Raw genomic sequence first — 20,115 nt, forward strand, 5'->3', positions numbered from 1 at the left:
CCCCCAAAGGAGTCAGGACACTCAATTTGAATTTCCGATAAACAATGAAGAATTTTTTAGTATAAGTATATCCTCATGGACCTTCTGTATTTTTATTTACTAAATATGACAACCCCAGCTAGCATGAAAGACGACTGCGGCAGAGAAAGGAGATGCTGTGTTGGAAAGTAACAATGGCCTGGGATTTAAAACAACATAACTCTGAAGCCAAATGTGTTGGGTTCAAATCCTGGTTCCACTACTTACAATTGTGTAATATTGGTATAATAATACCTCGTAAGAGTGTTACCAGGTTTACCTCAGTTACTACTGCCTGCAAGTATACCTATCTACAGCTGAGTCTTTTTTCCCTTAGCAGCTCAGCTGGGCTTTCTACAGCTACTAGTCGGTTCTCTACCGGCTCATTGCCCATCCCTGTCAGCCCGGTCCCCCTCTGGCCTCTTCTGCGACGCTGGGGACAGTGGAAAGCGCGGTAGACAGCACCACCTTGAGTCGAATTCCTCCCCTTTCGGAGGAAGCCACTTTCTCCTCCTTTCTTTCCTATTCCCGGAGCATTTCTGGGCAACGGCAGCTATTTTCACGTGAGCTCAAGTTAAGGTCTCGGGGAGATTCCTGGGCGCGTGGGCAGTTCACCCTGCGATCCAGCCGCGGGTCACGGCTCGAGCCGGCGTCTCCAAAAGCTAACGTGTGTGGTTCTAGGCGAGCGCGGGGCTTTCAGCGCAGACTGTCGGGTGTTTGCAGGCCGGGGCGAGCCCTTGTGAAAGCAGATAAAAGAAAACATTTATTAACGTGTCATTACGAGGGGAGCGCCCGGCCGGGACTGTCGCACGTCCCGAGGAACGCTTGGCTCCTTCCAGCTCAGAGGGAGGAGAAAAAGAAAGCGGAAAAGAGGCAAGGATTCTTTCTCTTCGCTTCCAGCCAAGTGGACCTGATCGATGGCCCTCCTGACTTTATTGCAATATTTGAGTTATTAGAGATGCCCTCCTCGTGTGTGTGTGTGTCAACACACACACACCCCCTCGCACGCACGGCTCCGGCCCACGTCCCTCCCTCATTTCCAGCTCCTGGGCGAATCCCACAGCTGTTTCAACTCTCCGCCGAGGGCGAGCTGGAGCGAGTGTGTGTCGGGTGAGTGTGCGTCTGTGGCCCGGCGAGGGTGCGCGCTCGGCGCCGGGAGCGCGGCCAGCGGGGTCCCGAGGCATCAGGAGGCAGAGGGCTGCTCGGACCCCCGCTCTCCGCCGTTGCGCCGTCCGGGGCCGGACTTCGGGGCCGGGGCCGGGGCCGGGGCCGGGGCCGGGGCCGGACGCCGGGGACAGCAGGGCCGGGCCGTCCGGGCCGCCCGTCCTTCCAGCCAGAGGTAAAGAGCTCGCGCGCGCTGGGGCACCGGGAGGACGCCGCGGCGGGGGCCCCCGCTGCTGCCGGCCCGCCGCTCCCCTCCCCGGCGCGCGCTCGCCTCCCCCGCGCGGAGCTGGGCGGCAGGCAGGCAGTCGGGGGGCCGGGCCGCACGGTGCCAAGGGGCTGGCTCGGGCGGCGCGGCCGGCCAGGCTGGGGCGATGCGAGAGCGGCCCGGGCAGGGCCCGGACCCGGACTTTGGCGAAGGCGGCTCGCCGGGGCGGGGGCCGGGGGGCGGTGGCGGCGGAGCCAGAGGGCGGAGAGGCGGGAGGAGGCGGAGGGAGGGGAGGAGGAGCGGCAGCGGCAGCAGCACTCGCTGGGGATGCAGCAGCGGCGGCGGCGGCGGCAGCAGCAGCAGCAGCAGCAGCGGCAGCGGCGGCGGCGGCGGCGGCGGCGGCGGCGGAGCGGACTCCCCTGCGCCCCGCGGCCCGGCCGGGCTGCGGTAGAGGCGGCGGCGCCCCGCGCGCGGTGAGGCCGCCGAGGCCGTGCGCGCTGGTGAGTGGGGCGCGGGGGCCAGGTGGGCGGGGCGGGGGCTCCCCGCGGCCTGAGTCGGCCCCGGGGCGCGCGCGGCCGCGAGTGCTTCCCAGGTGAGCTTGGGGCCAGTCCCCACCGCCCGGCTCCGGCCCCAGCGCAGAGCGCGGGCTGCAGGGTGGCTCCGGCGCCGGCAGGCCGCGGGAGGACGACCCGTTTGACCCCTCTGGCGGGTTGGGCGAGCGGGCGAGGACTTTCCACCGCGCCCCTGACCCGCCGACGCGCCTCGCGGAGCCTTGGAGACCTCGGGGGCAGCGCTCCTGGACTCGCCGGCCGCAGGGGGATGGCCTCCTTGACCCCTTTGAGTTTAGACCCAACGGACCGGCTAGAAGCCAGACCACGTGGGGCTTGCCCGGGCAGGACACGGGAAAGCAGTGGACCGGATCTTCAGAGTGATAGGGAACTCGCACATACTGAAAGCAAATGGGATTATAAAGACAAATTTTCTCCCAGGCTGGGTCAGAACCAGTTCTCATCTCCTTGTAGAGAGATGCTCGCGTCCAGCCGCCCGAGGATTTCGGAAGTGTGGCAGTGAAGCTGCAGCGATTTCTAGGAGTGTACTTTTTTTTTTTTTTTTAATATTCTTTATAGTAGTTCATTCATTCGTTCTGCAAGCCTTTATGGAGCACCTCCTGGTGCCCGGCACCGCGTTATGATCCAGAGAAAAGCGATGAACAGACTCGAGTTCTGAGCACCACCAGCTTTCATTTCACTTTGAGGGCAGCTAGGGAAAGAGATGCGGTCTAAGGGTGGGAAACAGCAAGGCGACACCCGCAAATCCTAGTTTTGCCCAATGACCTCTGTCCGCAACTCCCCGTGTAGACACTGAAGACCATGGCCTCTGCACACAGTAGGACAAGCCCAGACATTCATTTTGACAGACCCCTTTTTCCTTCTCCTCTTCGCCCTTCCTGAAAGTTCTGAATCATTCCCTGCTCTCTCTCCTCTCTGGACAGCCTTTCCTGCAGCTTGTTTTAATCACTTTTTGAGTTAAAAGTCAATATTTAATTAACCAAGTCATTACATTTAGCTTACATTTGAATCTGGGTATTTGCACATCTGTGCATGTCGGGACACCCTCCCGCGTGCCCCTCCATCTGTCCCCTGCCTCTTTCCCACAGTGCCGCTCTCCCTTCCTTTGGGGCAGAGAAGGGAGGCTGCTCTTGAGCGGGTTCTCTGGGGGCCAGAGAAGCAGGGAGGATGGGCTTTCCCTGGAGGACACCCAGTGTCTCTCCCCGGAGCAGGAACAGTTACTCTCATCTTGTAGTTAATAGTGAAAGAGCTTTGCTATTGCTGCATCTCCACTACCCATGGCGGAGCCACTGGAGGGTTTTAATTAAATTAAAGGCATTCATTCCATATAGAAAGGGGGTGGGGAGGACAGACTGAAGACCACTCACCTGGTGAGAGAGGTTCTCCCAGCTGTGCTTGTCCCACATGTGGAGGAGAGAACTCATCACAACAGCCTGTCCAGGTGTGTAATTTAGTGTCCTCATAAGCAGCTCGAGGGGAGATAGTGGCAGGCTTGGCTGATGGCAGTTGGACGTTTGCTCATGAAAGATCTTCCTTGGGCCAAGTTTATGCACATAAATGCATGATGTCGGCATGGCTGCCATGGCTGAGAGTCAGTGTGGGTTTGGGCTTTGGGCTTTGTGTATATTTATTGGGTTTTTTTATTTGAATTTATGGCTTTGTCTGAAACCTTAATAACATGTTAAGTTTTCAAGCTTGAGGGTTGAGTGATGAGTTAATTGTAAAAAGCCTCCGCCTGGAGGAGGACCATGCCGCTGTGTGTGAGACTGTGTGTGGTGTATATACATGTGTGTGTCCCCTGCCCAACAACTCCCTTTAGCCGCCATCCCTAGGACCTAGCTGGTGTGCGGTCGCACACCCTCACACTTGAAGATCCTTTGGATTTGGGAATAATATTTCTCTCTTCCTTTCCCTGGATATGTTCACTTTATCTGTTTGGACCTGCCTCAAGGGGGCAGCTTCTGGTCTCCTGAGTTAGCCAGACAGGGAATCTGGCCCAACTCCATCCAATCTGTTCTTAGACTTCCTTCCCTCAGAAAGAGACTGAAAGCCTTGTCCTGCAGAAGAATATCATCATTTCTGACCATTTTGTATTTAAAAGAAAGGGTTTAGTCTAGACTTGATATGATAGTTAACACTTATGTAGTGTTTCATGGGCCAAGCACTGTTCTAAATCCTTAGGCATAATAACTCATTTCATTCACTCAAAACCCCTGGGAGGTAGGTCCTGTGATTGTCATCGTGTTAAAGAGGAGGAAACTAAGGCACTGAGAGGATCGTGACTTTCCAACAGCTGGTCAGTGGTAGAGCTGGGATTGGCGAGACCCTGGGCCTCCAGGGTCCACTCTGACCCACTGTACTCTCTTCCCTCCTTGGCCTTTATTCCAAGTGTAGAAGAAACATGTGCAGTGGGAAAAGAAAAAAAAACACAATTAGACGATCAAACTTTGAAAGGCAGAAGCCCCTCAGTAATCCCACTTCTCTCCAAAAACCTCCAGTGTATGGGGGAGGCTGGGGTTTGTATTTTGGTTTCAGGGGTGAGGGATGCCTTGAGGAAAATACGTGATTGCCTGGCCACGTTCCCTTCTCCCTGCAAGTACACACACACTCTCCCTGAGTCAGGATGCAAAGGGATATATCACGCGGACTGACAGCCGAAAGCCGTGAGATCTGAGGGGAGGGTTTGTGCCCAGTGAAGGCACAATGGAAGAGGGTGAAAATTCTCCAAGAGGTGTGGCCCTCTTGTGGTTGGTGATGGAGTCTCATCGGCCTGTCCCTGGAGGGGTGGGGGAGGTGGGGAGGGGGGTCCAGGGCCCTTTGTTTCAGGCCTGGGCCCTTTGTGACCAGTGGGTGTGGAAGGTAGGGCCTCCTCTCAGTGCTGACCTCCAGGTGAGGGAGGCCTCACCCTGGCCTACCTTCCATGCACCTCCTTGTGATGGGCCCTGGCGGGGAATCTGCAGTGCCCCTGATCCAGATGCAAGGCGCTGCCTAATTGGAAGATCATTAAGATCATTATAATTAATTGGCATCCTGATAAATGGCGTGTTTGCCTAACTGGGGTGGTTGCTAGGGAACCAGGCCTCACTCGGAGAGGAAAGGGGAAGTGGCGTTGGGCTGGCTGCAGGTGGGTGTCAGGGTTACAGACCCAGCGGGTTAACGGGTGGGAAGCGAGAGCCGTCCTCACCCGCATCTGCTGGTGTTTACTGGGCAGCTGCTGTGTGCAAGTCGCAAGTGGATTATCAGTTAGGGGTACTTTCCTAGGAGGACTGGGAAGTAACCGGGATCTTTTCTCTTGTAAGCAACAGAAAGTAGGGGGAAAAAAATCTCAAATCAATTTAAGAAGAGAAAGGGACTTACTGGCTTTCATGACCAAAAAATGCTAAGGTAACAGCTTCAGGCGCAGCTGAGTCAGGGCTCAGGTTTTGCCCTGAGAATCTGTTCCTCTCCATCTCTGCTCTTTCTTCCACGGGGCTGGTTTCTCTCTCCAGCTCTGAGAGGCGGGCAGGCTCTAGCACCGTGGTCGGGAGAGCCCCGCTGCGTGGCTACCTGCCCAGTTATGTGATCCACGGCACATTACTTAACCTTTCTACGCCTCAGTGTTCTCATCCAGCAAATGATGATGATCATAGCACCTCTCTCCTGGCTGGTAGGAAAGGCTAAAATGAGATCATCAATGTCAAGTGCTTATCATGGTGTCTGACACAGGCAAGCCCTGGGGAAACATCGGCTGTTCTCATGATTAAGGAGTTGAGCTCAAGAGCTGTCCTCTCATCCTCTCTGGTTCGAGCCCGCCAGAAAAGAACAAGCCCCTTTTCTGGTAATGCCCACCCAAGCCCCAAGCGTCCCTCCGATTAGACTGTTTTATGTCACGTGCTCACTCCACATCAGTCACTGGCCATGGAAATGAGTCAATGACCAGGGGCTTAGGCCAGGCTCCCAGGCCCCACCCTGGAGCTGGGGGAAGACCAACTAAGACCCCAGAGCCCCAGAGGACACCAGGGAAAGGGAGCCTGGCTGCTGCGGAGGCAGACCGCCAATGCCTATGATGAGGGGGGGACATGAATGTGAGACATGATGGCCAGATGAACCTGCTTCCAATTTGGTCGAGGGGGTACCACAGAAACAGCTGCTGAGTGGGCAGTGTCCCCTGCCCCTCCACTGAGGTTAACAGGCATTGGAGGCTGGACTTTTCTGCCTTAGTGTCTGACAGGTGCTACCTGGCCTGAATTCTGTGATTTCTTTTTTTTTTTTTTTTTTTGCAGGTAAGGCTTTATTGGGGCCCCTGCTGCTGCAGGGGGTAGCAAGAACAAGTAACAGGTTCCCTTGCTAGCTCGCTCCCTCAGGGTGGTGTGAGCTGATTCCTTATATGGGGTGAAGGTAGGGGTGTGTCCAGGGGTCGGGCTGGAGCGGTGGCTTAGATGGTCTGCCCACCCCTTAGGTGGTGTTGTGTGCAGGGGGCATGCGCAGTACCCTGCTTTTGCTCCGGGCTCTTTAGAAGTGGCGGTTGGTCTCTTTGGTCTCTTTGTATCTTGTTGTCCAGAATTTGCCCCAACTGTGCATGCACACAGTTATTTTTAATCCCTTATAGTTTCTTTGTATTTTGTCGCTCGAGGAGACGTTTGAGCAGGTGCAAGAACTGCGGCACTGCAGCAGAGGGTCCCAGGTCCCAGCCTGTCTCATTTCCCGCGAGAGACTCTACACCTTTATTCTTAAGGGGTAAGGGGCTGAAGGTCTCTTCTTCTGAAACTCTTCCTCCTGGATGGGCTACAGACCCTAGTGTCTTCTAGGCTCCAACAGTTTGAAGTAAGGCTCATGACGGCTCAAGGCATTCAACCCATTCCAGCGGAGAGTGGCCCAGGTCCCTACAGGTCCTTGAAACAGTCAGCGAGGGACTTCTACGATTCTGTGATTTCTGGTGGGGCAGTGTTTGCCCAACCTTCCACCACGAGAGTCGTCCGGAGGTATTTGTTAAAAAGCTCAAATTCCAGACCCTGCTGAATCAAACTCCCAGGGAGGGCCCTGGCTGCTGGAGGGGAACCAGAGTGCCCTGTGTGTGTGTGTGCGTGTGTGTGTGTTCCGCATCAGCAAAGAGGTGGAAAGAGGGCCCTCGAGTGTGCATATCTTGTACTCCTGTCTGATGCAGGGGTAGCCGGAAGGCAGAGGAAATGCTCTAAGTGAGATCGGGCATATAAAGGTGTTCTGGAAACTGCAGTACAGATTAAGAGGTCATTCTTCTTATTTGTCAGTGCACACGTGTTTATTGAGCAGCTGTTGTGTGCCAGGCACTGTGTTAGGCGTTAGGATGAACAAGAGAGAAACTTGCTCTCATGGATTACATTCCAGAGGGTGAGAAAGCAGATAATACACAAGCAAACAAGTCCGAGGCTCTTTCAGAAAGTGACAGGCTCTACGGTGGAAACAAGATAGTGATGTGATGGGAAATGATGGGGAGTGGGGGAGGGCAACTTTTGGCAGGTGGTCAAGGGAGGCCTCTCTGAGGATGTGACTTTTGAGTTTTGACCTAACTTTTGAGATGAGCCAACCTGGGGAAGATCTAGAGGAAGAGCATTCCAGGTAGAAGGAAGAGCCAGTGCAAAGGCCTGGAGGCGGAGAGGAGTGGCCTGTTCAAGACACCTGTTTAAAACACAAATAGAAGTCCAGTGGGGTGAAGGGTAGTGAGTAAGCGGGGGCAGTGGGGGAAGGGGGAGGGATGAGGTCAGTGGTGAGAAATGGGGGCCAGGGTGAGAAATTTAGATTTTATTTCAAATGAAATGGAAAACCACTGCAGAGTTTTAAGTCAGGGAATGACAGGATTGGTGTTTTAAAAAGATCTCGGTGGCTACCATGAGAGGGATGCTTTGCAGGTGGGAGCAGAGACATGAGGATGGTGAGCTGATATTGACCAGGATTTTGGTGGTAGTAATGGAGATGGGGTGAAATGGGTGGATTGGAGATATATTTTGGGGGCAAAGCCAGTGGAACTTTCTGGTGGATTGGATACTCAAAATGAGGGAAGAGCTGTAGTGTTCAACCAAGGACAGCTTTGCCCCCCAGGAGACGTTTAGCAAGGTCTGGAGATGTTTTTGGTTGTCACAACTAGGGAGGAAATGCTACTGGTATCTAGTGGGCGGAAGCCAGGGATGCTGTTAAACACCCTACAATGTGCAGGACACGCCCCACAGCAAAGAATGACTCAGCCCCAAATACCTCTAGGGCCGAGGATCAAAGATGACTGGGCAGCTTGGTGTATGGTGATTCCTAAATAGGGGAGACGAGGAGAGAAGGTTTGGAGGAGGCAGGATGATCCAGGATGTAGTTGTGAAAATGTTGGGTTTGAGATGACACTCGACCTGGGTGGCGGAAAGCTCACTGGGTACTGCTACACAAGTCTGGAGCTGGTTGGTACTGGCAAGTGAAATCTGAGAGTCATCAGTACATCCATGTTATTTTAAGCCCTGGGACTGGACACGATCATCTAGGGAGAATGTATTTTGTTCCCTGGTGGGCTTTCCTCCCTCCTCCCCCGCTCCAGTGCCTGTCATGCATCAATTGGATGAATATTTTTAGCACATCCCACATGCTCACCTCTTTATGATGCTCCTGAGAAATTCCCAAAGGCTCAGGCTGAGCCCCTTCACCCCACCTTGTCCATCTACTCATTGCTCAGTGATTAGCAGACAGAGCTAAATAGTCATTACTCTGCAACAGATGCCCTCGGGAAACTGCTTAAGTTCATATGGGATCCTGGGCCTTACAGGCAGCACAGTGCCTCCTTGGTAGAACAGCTGGTCGCATGGTCTTCAGAGCTTCTCCTCCAGCCCAGACCCAGACTTCGTGGAATTTTCTCTAACCAGCATCCGCTACTGTTTTGAATTTTCCACAGTCTCTTAATGTGATTCCAAAACACATGCTGCCCAGTGGCCCTGGCCTCTGGCATGCAGCTTCATCTTACGAAAGGCCTGTATCCACTGCTTTATACACCTGGGCCTTGCTTGAAACTTGGATAAGTTCTATCCCAAACTCAGAGTCGTTATGAGCAGGCCTTGTGTGTGTGAGTTGATGGACAGGGCCATCCCCGGGGACCATGAACAGTACCCGAGATGTGTTTGGCCAGGTGGAAGCCAGATGTGTTAGGAGAAGAATGCTGCCAACAGCTTTTCTCATTGGCTGGAGACCAGGGTCCCAGCGGGTGACTTGACCCACCTCAGCAGCCAGAAAAAAGGGAGTGTTTTTAGCCACAAAAGTCCAGGGGATGTTCATGCTCTAGTGAAAATCAGATCATCCAAAAGCAGCATTTCTGGCCTGTTCTAGAGACGGGCACTGTCCACAGACTTCTGATTGCAGGCTACTTACCTTAATATTTCAGAGAGGAGGGAAGCCTACTAGAGTCTTAGTGGTTTGGAATCCTAATCATTTGAGTGTGAATCATGATGTGTTCACTGCAAGTAATAGAATTCCTGGCTGAGAGTGGCTTAAGCAGAAGCAACACTTAATTCTCACATAATGAGAATCCAAAGCAGGGGAGCCCAAGGGCCAATTTGTTGGTAAAAAATAATGTCATCAAGGACCCAGGATGTTCCTAGCCTGTTCCTCTGTCCTCAGCTTCATGGTCTTTGTTGCTTCATGATCTCAAGATGGCTGCCACAGCTCCAGACATCACATCCCCCTACAAAATGGGAATAAAGAGCAGGATTCCTTGCCATCTGTCTTTTAATTAGAGAGCAAAATCCTTCCAAGAACACCCCCACCCCAGCAGACTTAGCTTTAGCTTCATTGGCCTGGGGTTGGGTTTTGTACTAGCCCCTAAGCCAAACACTGACAAAGGGAAATAGGGTTTTTATGTTTGGTCTAGCTTAGTGGTTCCCCAAATTAGCAGGTCAAACACTCTCTTCTTATAACAAACATATTTTGCCAAGTTTACCTGAAGTAAATTCATAGATAATATAATCTGTCTACACATATATTTTAATCAATAAAGTACCCTGACTGTAATTTAAAGAAAAGCTAAAAAGGAAAGTGATTTATAATGAAACATATATATTGCAGCCTATGAACACTTAGACACAACTACATTAGAAGGTGTAATGAAGCAGTCAGATGCTCACACTAGTGTAGAGTCACATAAATCTGACAGCTACAAACGCAGTGGGATACAGATGTTTGGTTTTGGCAAGTTGAAGACCACAAGTGCTATGGCCATAAGTAATATGATTTTCCAAAATAGAACAATTTACCAAAATTTCCAAATGGAACAAACTACAGTCTTCCCTCAGTTTACTTAGTGGTTGCATTCCTGGAAAATTCAGCGTAGGGTAGAACCACACAAATACATCTTTGGTGTTTATATGTGAAGTGGAGTTCATGTCTAAGGTCAGGCAATGTAAAAGCTTTTTCACCTACATGAATGTCTGGTGGGATGTCCAAAAGTCATGCTGGAAATGGGGCGATTCTTCACTGCGTGGAGCATTGCGTTATCCACCATCCCTGCAACCCCACTAGACACCAGAAGTATCCCCCAGTCATGTGACAACCAAAACCTCACAAATTCCAGAGAAACACCTCTTTGGGGAATGATTTCACCCCCTTGAGAACCACTGACTTAGACTAATGCTGGTTTGTTGCCAGGGTGGGGGAAGATCCACCCCCTGAAAAAAACTGGGGTCCTGTAGACCAGGGAATGACCGGAAGGGGAGGCACCCACAGTTTCTGCCTCAGAGTTGTCCCCAAGCCCCTCTTTCTGCCCCTCACCCTCCTGTTGACATGTTCCTAAAATGTCCCAGTCCAGCTAGTGAAATAAACCCATGTGGTTGGCGTGGACCAGCCTCTCCAGTGAATGGGGTGATGAGTTCTTGGGTTAATCTGGGTATCAGTGGTTTCCACCTGGGCAGGAGATGAAGATGGTACAGAGGATTGAACATAACCCCCTGAGAATCCAAGTGTCATAATGGTTAAGGACGTAGACTCCAGAACCAGACTTCTGGTTCAGATCCCAGCTTGGCCACTCAGAAGCTGGGTGGAGCTGGGCAAGTCACTTGACCTCTCTGAGCCTGAGATCCCTCTTCTGTAAAATGGGGGCAATCCCAGTAGACTCCTCCTAGAGTTACTGTGAAACACTAGAACAGTGTGTGGGTGCATGGAAATTGCCTCAACAGGCAGATGTTATTGCTGTCATAGTTATTATTGCTTATATTTGTAGATACTTTTTAGCTTTTTTAAATTGAGATATAATTGACATGTAACATTGTATTCATTTTAGGTATACAACGTAATGATTTGATACATGTACACATTGCAAAATGGTTACCCAGTAAGTGTAAACATCCATTGCCACACATAGTTGCAGTTTTTCCTTGGGATGAGAACTTTTAAGATCTACTCTCTTAGCAGCTTTCAAATGTACAGTACAGTATAGGTAACTGCAGTCACCATGCTGTACATTATATCCCCAAGACTTATTTATTTTATATCTGGAAGTTTATATCTTTGACCACCTTCACCCATTTTGCTCATCCCCCACCCCCCGCCTTTGGCAACCACCAGTGTGTTCTCCGTAGCTATGAGTTCAGTTATGGGTTTGTTTTTTGTTTTTAGATTTAGATCATGCAGTATTTGTCTTTCTCTGATTTATTTCACTTAGCGTAATGCACTTGAGGTCCATCCATGTTGTCGCAAATGACAAGAGTTCCTTCTTTTGTATGGCTGAATAATCCATTATAGACATATACCACATTTTCTTTACCCATTCATCCATCAGTGGACACTTAGATTGTTTCCATATCATGGCTACTGTAAGTAATGCTTCAGTGAACATTAAGGGGGGGGGGGTGGTCAGTGCAGATAGCTTTTCGAGTGATTTGATTTCCTTGGGATAAATACACAGAAGTGGAATTGCTGGATCATGTGGTAGTTTTTTGGTTTTTTGTTTTGTTTTTTTTGGCTGCGTTGGGTCTTCATTGCTGCGCACAGGCTTTCTCTAGTTGAGGCGAAGCGAGGGCTACTCTTTGTTGCGGTGCACGGGCTTCTCATTGCGGTGGCTTCTCTTGTTGCAGAGCACGGGCTCTAGGCGCATGGGCTTCAGTAGCTGCAGCGCATGGGCTCAGTAGTTGCGGCTAGCAGGCTCTAGAGAGCACAGACATCAGTAGTTGTGGCTCACGGGCTCTAGAGCGCAGGCTCAGTAGTTGTGGCGCACGGGCTTAGTTGCTCCACGGCATGTGGGATCTTCCCGGACCAGGGCTCAAACCCGTGTCCCCTGCATTGGCAGGCGGATTCTTAACCACTGCGCCACCAGGGAAGTCCCTCATGTGGTAGTTCTATTTTTAATTTTTTGAGGAACCTCCACACTATTTTCTATAGTGGCTGCGTCAGTTGTTTTTAGCTTTTGAAGTGCTTTTACACCTAGCATCCTGTATGGTCTTTTCAGCCACTCCGTTCATAAGAAAAGCCACTGGCTTCCCTCCTGCTGATGAGGAACGTCCAGCTCTGAGAGACAGGAGCAGGCTGAAGGCATAACTGGGCTTAGAGATTGATTCTGTGGCTTCCTGAGCTGATGAGCTACGTCATGTCCACCCCAAACCCTGCCCCGCCCACCTCCTCTTTTAGGCCTTAGTGAGTCCATCTCAGGGAAGGAGCTGACCTGTAGGGGAAGGACCTATAGGACAGGGCCCTGAGGGTGTCCTAGGAGCCCAGGATGGGGCTTCTCACCATGTGCACAGGGAGACGCTTGTGAGTGGACCCGGGGTTCCTAACAGAATCTCCAGGGGAGCTCTTAAGTTCCAGTGCCCAGGCCATACCCAGACCAATTAAATCAGCACCCCTGGGTGGGGGGAGGGGCAGGCATCAGGCTATTTTAGAGCTCCCAGATGATTCCAATGTGCAACTGAAGCTGAGGGCTGCTGAAGCAGGAGAGTAGGTGCTAGAAAGGGTGCATTTCTGCAAAACCCCAAAAGGTCTTGTAGGAGCTGGCAGCTCCTCGAATAAAACCCTCCCCCCAGGGGCCTGCTGCACCCATAATAAAGTCTACTTTGCCCTGCACCGCCTGGCCTCCACCTCTGTCTCACTCCACTCAGCATATTACACCCAGTCACACTGGCCTCCTCTCTGTTCCTTGGCTGCATCAGTGCTTGTTCCAACCTCAGGGCCTTTGCTCTTCCTGTTCCCGCGGCCTGGACCGCTCTTCATAGCATCACAGGTCTGGCTCCTCTTGATCCTTCAGGTCTCAGCTCAAATGCCACCTCCTCAGAATGTCAAGAATGCCTCCTCGGTTTATGTTTATAGCACTTTTCACTCTCTGGAATTACCTGGATTTACTTATTTGCTTCTTTGTCCTTTGTCCTCTTGCTAAAAATTACGCCCCATGGTTGTGGGGACCTTGTTTGTATCCCGGTACCTAGAACAAGGCCTGGCACTCTGAGTGCTCAGGAAATATTTTGGAGAAGAAAGAATCAAGGAAGGAGGCTTGGAGATGTGCTGGTGGATCTGAATCTAGTGTTTGGGGATCCTTGCTCAAGGCAAGGGAGTCGAAACCTGTTTGTCATCTGCCAAAAGCACGGGTAAGAGTGGAGAGGGTTGCTCTCACCTAGTCACCAGTCCCTGTCCCCTCCCAGTACCCAGCCCAGTGGAGGAGCCAGGCTTTGTGCTAACATCCTTTTCACAGCAGCAGATACCTCCCTCATGCCACAGCAGGGACATCAGGCCCTGCAGAAGGGCTGGTGGAATGTTCTACTTCTGACCAGTCTCAGACCACGTGGGATATGTAAGTTAATCCGTGAGATCAGTGGCATGACCTTCTAATGAGGGATCGGTGACATGACCTTGTAATGAGGGGCTCTTAGATCGAAGATTTCTGCCCTGGGCCCTGGGAATGACAACTACCCCCCCTTTCCCCAAGTTGTCCCCTCCTGAAAGAAGCTATCACCGTGCAGGAGACCTGCCTCTCTCACCTCCTTTCCGGGACCCACACACAACTGAGAAAGTTCTGCATGCCAGGTGGTGTTCTAAGTGCTTGCTCAGGGTGTCTTAGTCCATTCTGGCTGCTGTACTAGAAAACCAGAGACTGGGTGGCTTATGAACAACAAAAATTTATTTCTCACAGTTCTGGAGGCTGTGAAGTCCAAGATCAAGGTGCCAACAGTTTCAGTGTCTGGTGAGAGCCTGCTTCCTGGTTCATGGACGGCACCACCTTCTCTCTGTGTCCTCACATGGCAGAAGGGGCGAGGGAGCTCTCTGGGGTCTTTTATTAGGGCACTAATCCCACTCCTGAGGGCTCCACCCTCATGACCTAATCACCTTCCAAAGGTCACAACTTCAGATACCATGACATTGAGGATTAGGTTTCAACACAGGGATTTGGGGAGGATGCAAACATTCAGTCTGTAGCACAGGGATATTCTAATCCCCGTTTTACAGATGAACAAAGTGAGAGGTCTCCTTGCTCCGCCATCCTTAGTAATAGGACATCACAGGCTGGCTGACCAGTGCCCATATTCCGCTCACAGAAATGTTTTGTTTGACTTACACACTGTTTTTAACATTTTTTGAAGTTGGCAGATTTTTAACAACTGTGAGACTTCACATTTTAAAAATGAGAGTTTCCAGCTTCTGAAAAATAGACATGGGCCATATGTGGCCGCACTGGGCTCCTGTCCCCACTGATGGTATATTTTCCACTTTGCCACAGTCCTCCTCACCCCCATTCCCTATTGTCTGAAGGTACAACCAAGTTCATTTGCCATTTATCATTGCACTTGCCCTGCTGTTCCTCTCTCATGGAGCAATATTTCTGCGTTCGAATGCCTGTATCAAAAGTGGTAAAGTGAGAGATGGAGAGAAGGAGGCGTGCGGGTTTCAAGTTTTTCTTATACTTGGTTACGTTACCTGCCTGGCCCACGTGGGCATTTGAGTTTTTCCTTTGCTGTAACACTTTGTTCATACCAAATGGCCACCCTTCTAGGGACAATGCATGGGAACTTCAATTTATTATAATAATAACAAAATCTAGTATCTAATGGGTACTTGTTGCCAAGCATTTAATCTTCATGACAATCCTCTTAATCAGGACCTGTTATCATCTCCATTTCATAACTGAGGAAACTGAGGCAGTGTGTGTGATGCCCCCACCAGAATAGGAGCTCCTTAAGCTTGTTCATCTTTGTGCCAGCTTACCGCTGTTTGAAACGGTGATTGAATGAATGAATGAATGATGTTCTCCTCTAAGTGTTCATCTGATGGGCCCCAGGAGACCAAGAATGCTGACTCATCATAGGTCATTGGAAACCTTCCCGTTGGAGGAACAGGCTCTAATCAGTGTCACTGCGGATTCTTTAGCTGTGTGTCTGCTGTGTAATGGATCACCCCCAGCTCAGTGGCTGAAAGCAATGATTATTTACTTCTGACGAGTTTGTGAGTTGCCAGGTGGTTCTCCTGCTTCAAATGATATCAGCTGGAAGGTCCAAAATGGCTCCACCCGAACGGCTGGCAGCTAGTGTTGATCAAGAGATGGGAGCTCCTTTGGGGCCATCAGCTGAACGGCTCCATCCTCCTCCACAGGGCCTTTTCCCATGGCTGCTTGTACTTCCTCACGGTATGGTGGTCTCAGGATAGCCTGACTTCTAAGAGCGCACATGTAAAAGCTACCAGGCCTTCTTAAGGCTTTAGCTTCAGAAGTGCTAGGGGCCTAGGAGCAGGAGAGGCTGGCAGCCTCCTGAAGGAGGGGTTCCAGTGAGATAAATGCACCCCTGCTTTTTTTTTGTTTTTTTCTGCTCTTGACATTCTATTTGAGTGTCAGGCGCCCAGTGAGAGAGTCTGATTGGCCAACTTTTGTCATAGGGTCACCCTTTGGTTACATGGCAGGAGAGGGCGGGGCATCTTGGCAGGGGAGAGAGAATCCTCAGAAGGAAATTGGGGTACTGTTGTCAAGAGAAGGGGACCAGATGCTGGACAGAAAAAAAGAGTTAGAAACCTCTGCACAGCCCCTGAGTAAGTGGCTCTGCCCCAGGATGAGCAGTTAACATTTTTGAATGAATGAGTGAATGAATGGAGGATGGATGGATGGATAGATGAATTTTTTTTTAAGTCTGGTATAAGTAGAATGCCCAAATCTGTGCAGCAGCTCTTCCAGGGCAGGGGCCCCATAGTGCAGGCACTGCTGAGGGTTTGGGAGCCCCCCCTCATTTTATGGGCCAAAGCCAGCTCCCAGAATATGCTCAGCATCCTCACCCCAAAGATGGGGCTGATTGGAGCTGGCCCCGGAAGGGAGAGCGTGCACGGTAATAAGGGACCGGCCTGCGCAGTGGGTGGGCTCCTGCCTCCCCAGACCCCAGCCCTCACTCCCTTTCTTCCAGCCACTGGGCACCTGGACACACAGTAACACCTGGTGACACCCAGTGAGTCCCCCAGAGAAACTGATCCCAGCTCAGAGAACACCTGTGACCCAGGCTGTCCTGCCACGTGACAGTCTATTTCCAGCTGCTAATTAGACAGCACAGCACTCCAGGGTTGGAAACAGACCTGTCATTCGAAATTCTCTCTGACTCCCATCTCTAAATTTAGTGGGTTATTTGGTAAAAGTTGCTTCAGACTCCCTCCCCTGCCTGTGAGTACAGTCTTCTCAAATAATAGCTAAGTGTCAGGCCATTTCCAAGGTGAGCTAATGAGACGTGCCTCTCCTAATAGCAGGGGCCTGATGGGTGAGCATGGTGCCCATGGCTCTGGATTGGGTGAAAGGGAAGAAATAATTGGATTATTAATACCGAGCAGTCAAAATAGCCTTTCATCCCTTTTATGTTCTTCTCGAAGGAGACTACAGTCTCTGGAAACCTAAATATGGGTTCTATGGGGGTAAACAGTGCTGAGAACGTGTGGGGTTAACAAGTGGGAGGGGGAGTGACTGGCATTGCCAGCCCTGGCCAGGCAGTCGACACCGAGAACCAGCCCGCAATTAGGCGTGAATAATGACTCTGTCACGGTCAGACTTTATTGCTTTTGGCCAAAAGCCCTTTGCAGAAATAACTTTGTAGCTTGCTGCCAGGGAAGCTTTTGTCCGCGGCCAAGACAAAACAACAAAGAACAGAGGTGGGAAGAACTGTATCTGATTCCCGTTTCCCCTAAACACCCGGGAAGGGCAGCAGGTGTGGCCTACCCGGAAGGCATGGGCGGGGGGGCAAGTGACGTCCAACCTCAGGTATGCCAGGCTGCCACTCCTGCTCCCTTCTCCTGCCATTCTGGTCTTTATTACGGTCTTCAAACCGACCCAGCTCATTCCCACCACAGGGCCTTTGCACTTGCTTTTTCCCTTGCTTAGAAAGCATTGCGCCCACAACTGGCTTCTCACACACCTTCTGGTGTCAGCGCAGACATCACCTCCGAGAGGCCTCCCCTGATTTCCTCTATCCTGTCATCCTGACAACTCCCTTCAAAGCACTTACGATCATCTAAAATTCATCTTCATTTGTTAAATATGTGTCTCCCCCACCAGAATATCAGCTCCTTCAGGACAGAGGCCTGGCCTGCCTGGTGTTCACAGCTGTTTCCCAGCATTCCACACAGCACCTAGCACAAAGTAGGTGCTCAGAAAAGATCAGGTAGCTTCGAAGGGTTGCAAATGGGCCCCCAGCCAAGCTCCAGAGGAGCTTTGTTTGGCCCGCTCAGTGTTTAAAATGTATTGACTGTTTTTACTCTGAAAATGGCATCCCCACTCACTTCTCTTGCCTGGGCCCTGCAGGCATTTGAGTTTGTGTCCCCACTTTAGACAAAGGCCACTGCACACAGGTGTCTCTCCACAGGTGACCAAACAGCATCCAGAATTCCTGTGAGCCCAGGCGGTGGGGCAGTCCACTGGCCTCCGGCCCAGCCGGTCCCATTGACCGGATTGAGGCATGGTTCCCAGTGGGCAGGACCCAGTGGTCCTCATCTTAGGAGTCCGTGCCCAGGCCATTAATGGCATTGAACTTCATCGTGCTCTCTCTTGAGCCTTCTGAGTCATCAAGGAGGGAATTCCATTAACCCCTCTGTTGTGGTCTTCAAAGGGGCCTGCTCCCCTTGCAAGAAAATGTTCAGTGCCCTTGGCAAGCAGGAATTTAACCGTAATGTCACTACATTTGTTTCTTTGTGCTGCTATCCATTTATGGCAGGGGTTCTCACCTGGGGGCAATTTTGTACCCCCCCCCCCAGGGGACATTAGGCAATACTTGGAGACTTTTTTTTTTGGCTGCGTCAGGTCTTAGTTGCGGCACGCGGGATCTTCATTGTGGCATGCGGGATCTTTCGTTGCAGCACACAGGCTCTTCCTTGTGGCACACAGGCTTCTCTCTAGCTGTGGTGTGTGGGCTCTGTAGTTTGCGGCACATGGGCTTCTCTCTACTTGAGGCGCGAGGGCTCAGTAGTTGTGGCGCGCAGGCTTAGTTGCCCCGCAGCATGTGGGATCCTGGTTCCCCGACCAGGATTGGACCCGTGTCCCCTGCATTGGAAGGCGGATTCTTTACCCCTGGACCACCAGGGAAGTCCCTGGAGACATTTTTATTGTCATCGTTGGGGGTGGTTGCTACTTGCCTCTAACGGGTAGAGGCCAAGGATGCCGCTAAACACCCTACAGCGCACACAACTGCAGAGAATGACGCAGCCCCAGGTGTCAGCAGTGCCCAAGTTGAAAGACCCTGGTTTAGGGCCAGTGGTGCTCATTCCCCGTGGAGGGAGAAAACTGCCTTTGTAACTAAATTTACTGAAATAAGAAAGAGAGTGGACAGAAAGCTGTATCTGGCACAAACAAGAGTGCAGGGGACAAGCAGAACTTCCGAGACCCTGACATGTGGGATGCTGGGGTCAAGGTCAGTCATGTCGTCCCTTTTGGGGAGCAGAGCAGACTGTTGGCTTCACACCAGAAGCCCCGGCCCTGGAAGCTGCCCATCTCGCCAGAAAATTCCTGGGAGCTGCCTATCAGACTCCAGCGGTTGATTCTGGGAGAAGCTTCATGTCTCAGGCTGAGTGCTAGAAGGTTGGAGCTGTTTGTAGCTCTCCTGCCCAGCCAGGCTATGTTAACGTTCCTCCCAAACCCAGCCCGGCACCCCCGAGTCGAAGTCTCCCCCCAGGACAAGCCAGCGGCCACCCAACGAGACCAGGGACGGCAGCCTCCCGGCCCGGGCAGCTTCCCGGTGGACGGTGGCCCTGAGCTCCTGGGGCCAAAGGGCTGACCCTGTGGAGGGTCACTGCTCACATCAGCAGGAGGAAAGGACTGGGGGAAGTGAGGGCCAGTTCCCCAAAATCAGGTCACCCAGTTCTGTTTGGGTTTCTGCATGTATGAGGTGGCTTCCTTTTCTGTTTAAAAAGACGGGACTTTTTAAAAAGTGAAAATAAATCGATGTTTTCAATGCAGATGTAACTGGGGCACCTCCGTTCTCTGCAGCGGGGAAGAGAGGCTGTCACTGTGCCTTCACATCCAGGGCAAGCTTGCGTTCTGCCTCGTCTGCTCCCTTCAGATCCGCCTAAGCACAGGCCCCACTGATGTAACCCCTTTGGGTCATTCGAGAAAGAGGAGTGGGCATGGGGGAGGCTTCTCGTCACCCCAGGGCTTCCTGAGGCTCAGGGATCTTTGAGATGGGCCTGGGCACAGACTCCAAAGCTTGGCAGATACAGACAGACGGAATCTGACTCAGATCAAGTTTCACTTCCTAGAAGGGGTGACGTGTGCAGGGGAGAGGCTCTCACCCACTGCCGAGCCCAGGCCTCCATGACTTGGCAGGGACCCCCCTGTGTTTTCCAGGGGCCACAAGATAACACCCCGCATGCTCATCTCCAGTGCGATCTTCTCACCCCTCCGTCTAGAGGTGGGGCACCCCTGTTGTCCCGTCCATGAATCTGGCCTGGCATGTGTATCGCTGGTAACCAATAGCATGGCGGGGTTAATGCTGGGGACAGCAGAAAAGATGAGGTTTATTCAGAAAAGAGGAAGCAGCTCCCCTTTGACTGCTGGGATGCTCACTTTTGGACCCTAAGCCGCTGCGTAAGAAATCAGCCCCCAGCCTGAGGCCTCCATGCTGTGAGGAAGCCCAGGCCACACGGCAAGGCCCCCGCTGAGGCCCCGGCTGACTGCCAGCAGCAGCCACCAGACTGGGGATTCAAGTCCCCAGCTCTTGAGTCTTTTCAGCTGTGGCCTCAGACATGATAAAG

At 51.9% G+C, this 20,115-nt stretch overlaps 1 protein-coding gene across 4 annotated transcripts in view; it reads left to right on the top strand.

The window, feature by feature from the left end:
- The first annotated feature begins 619 nt into the window (after positions 1–619).
- SULF2 (sulfatase 2) overlaps positions 620–20,115 on the top strand; it is a 143,028-nt gene continuing 123,532 nt past the window's right edge. For 2 of the 4 annotated variants that reach the window (XM_068524424.1, XM_068524427.1), the window contains exon 1: positions 1,782–1,887. The gene's annotated coding sequence lies outside the window, so the exon portion shown is untranslated. Of the gene's footprint in view, positions 1,129–1,160; positions 1,358–1,781; positions 1,888–20,115 lie in introns of those variants that run through there. The other 2 variants (XM_068524425.1, XM_068524426.1) reach the window with 2 other exon arrangements.

This window comes from Eschrichtius robustus, chromosome 16 (assembly GCF_028021215.1).
Source record: "Eschrichtius robustus isolate mEscRob2 chromosome 16, mEscRob2.pri, whole genome shotgun sequence".
Taxonomy (NCBI): Eukaryota; Metazoa; Chordata; class Mammalia; order Artiodactyla; family Eschrichtiidae; genus Eschrichtius; species Eschrichtius robustus.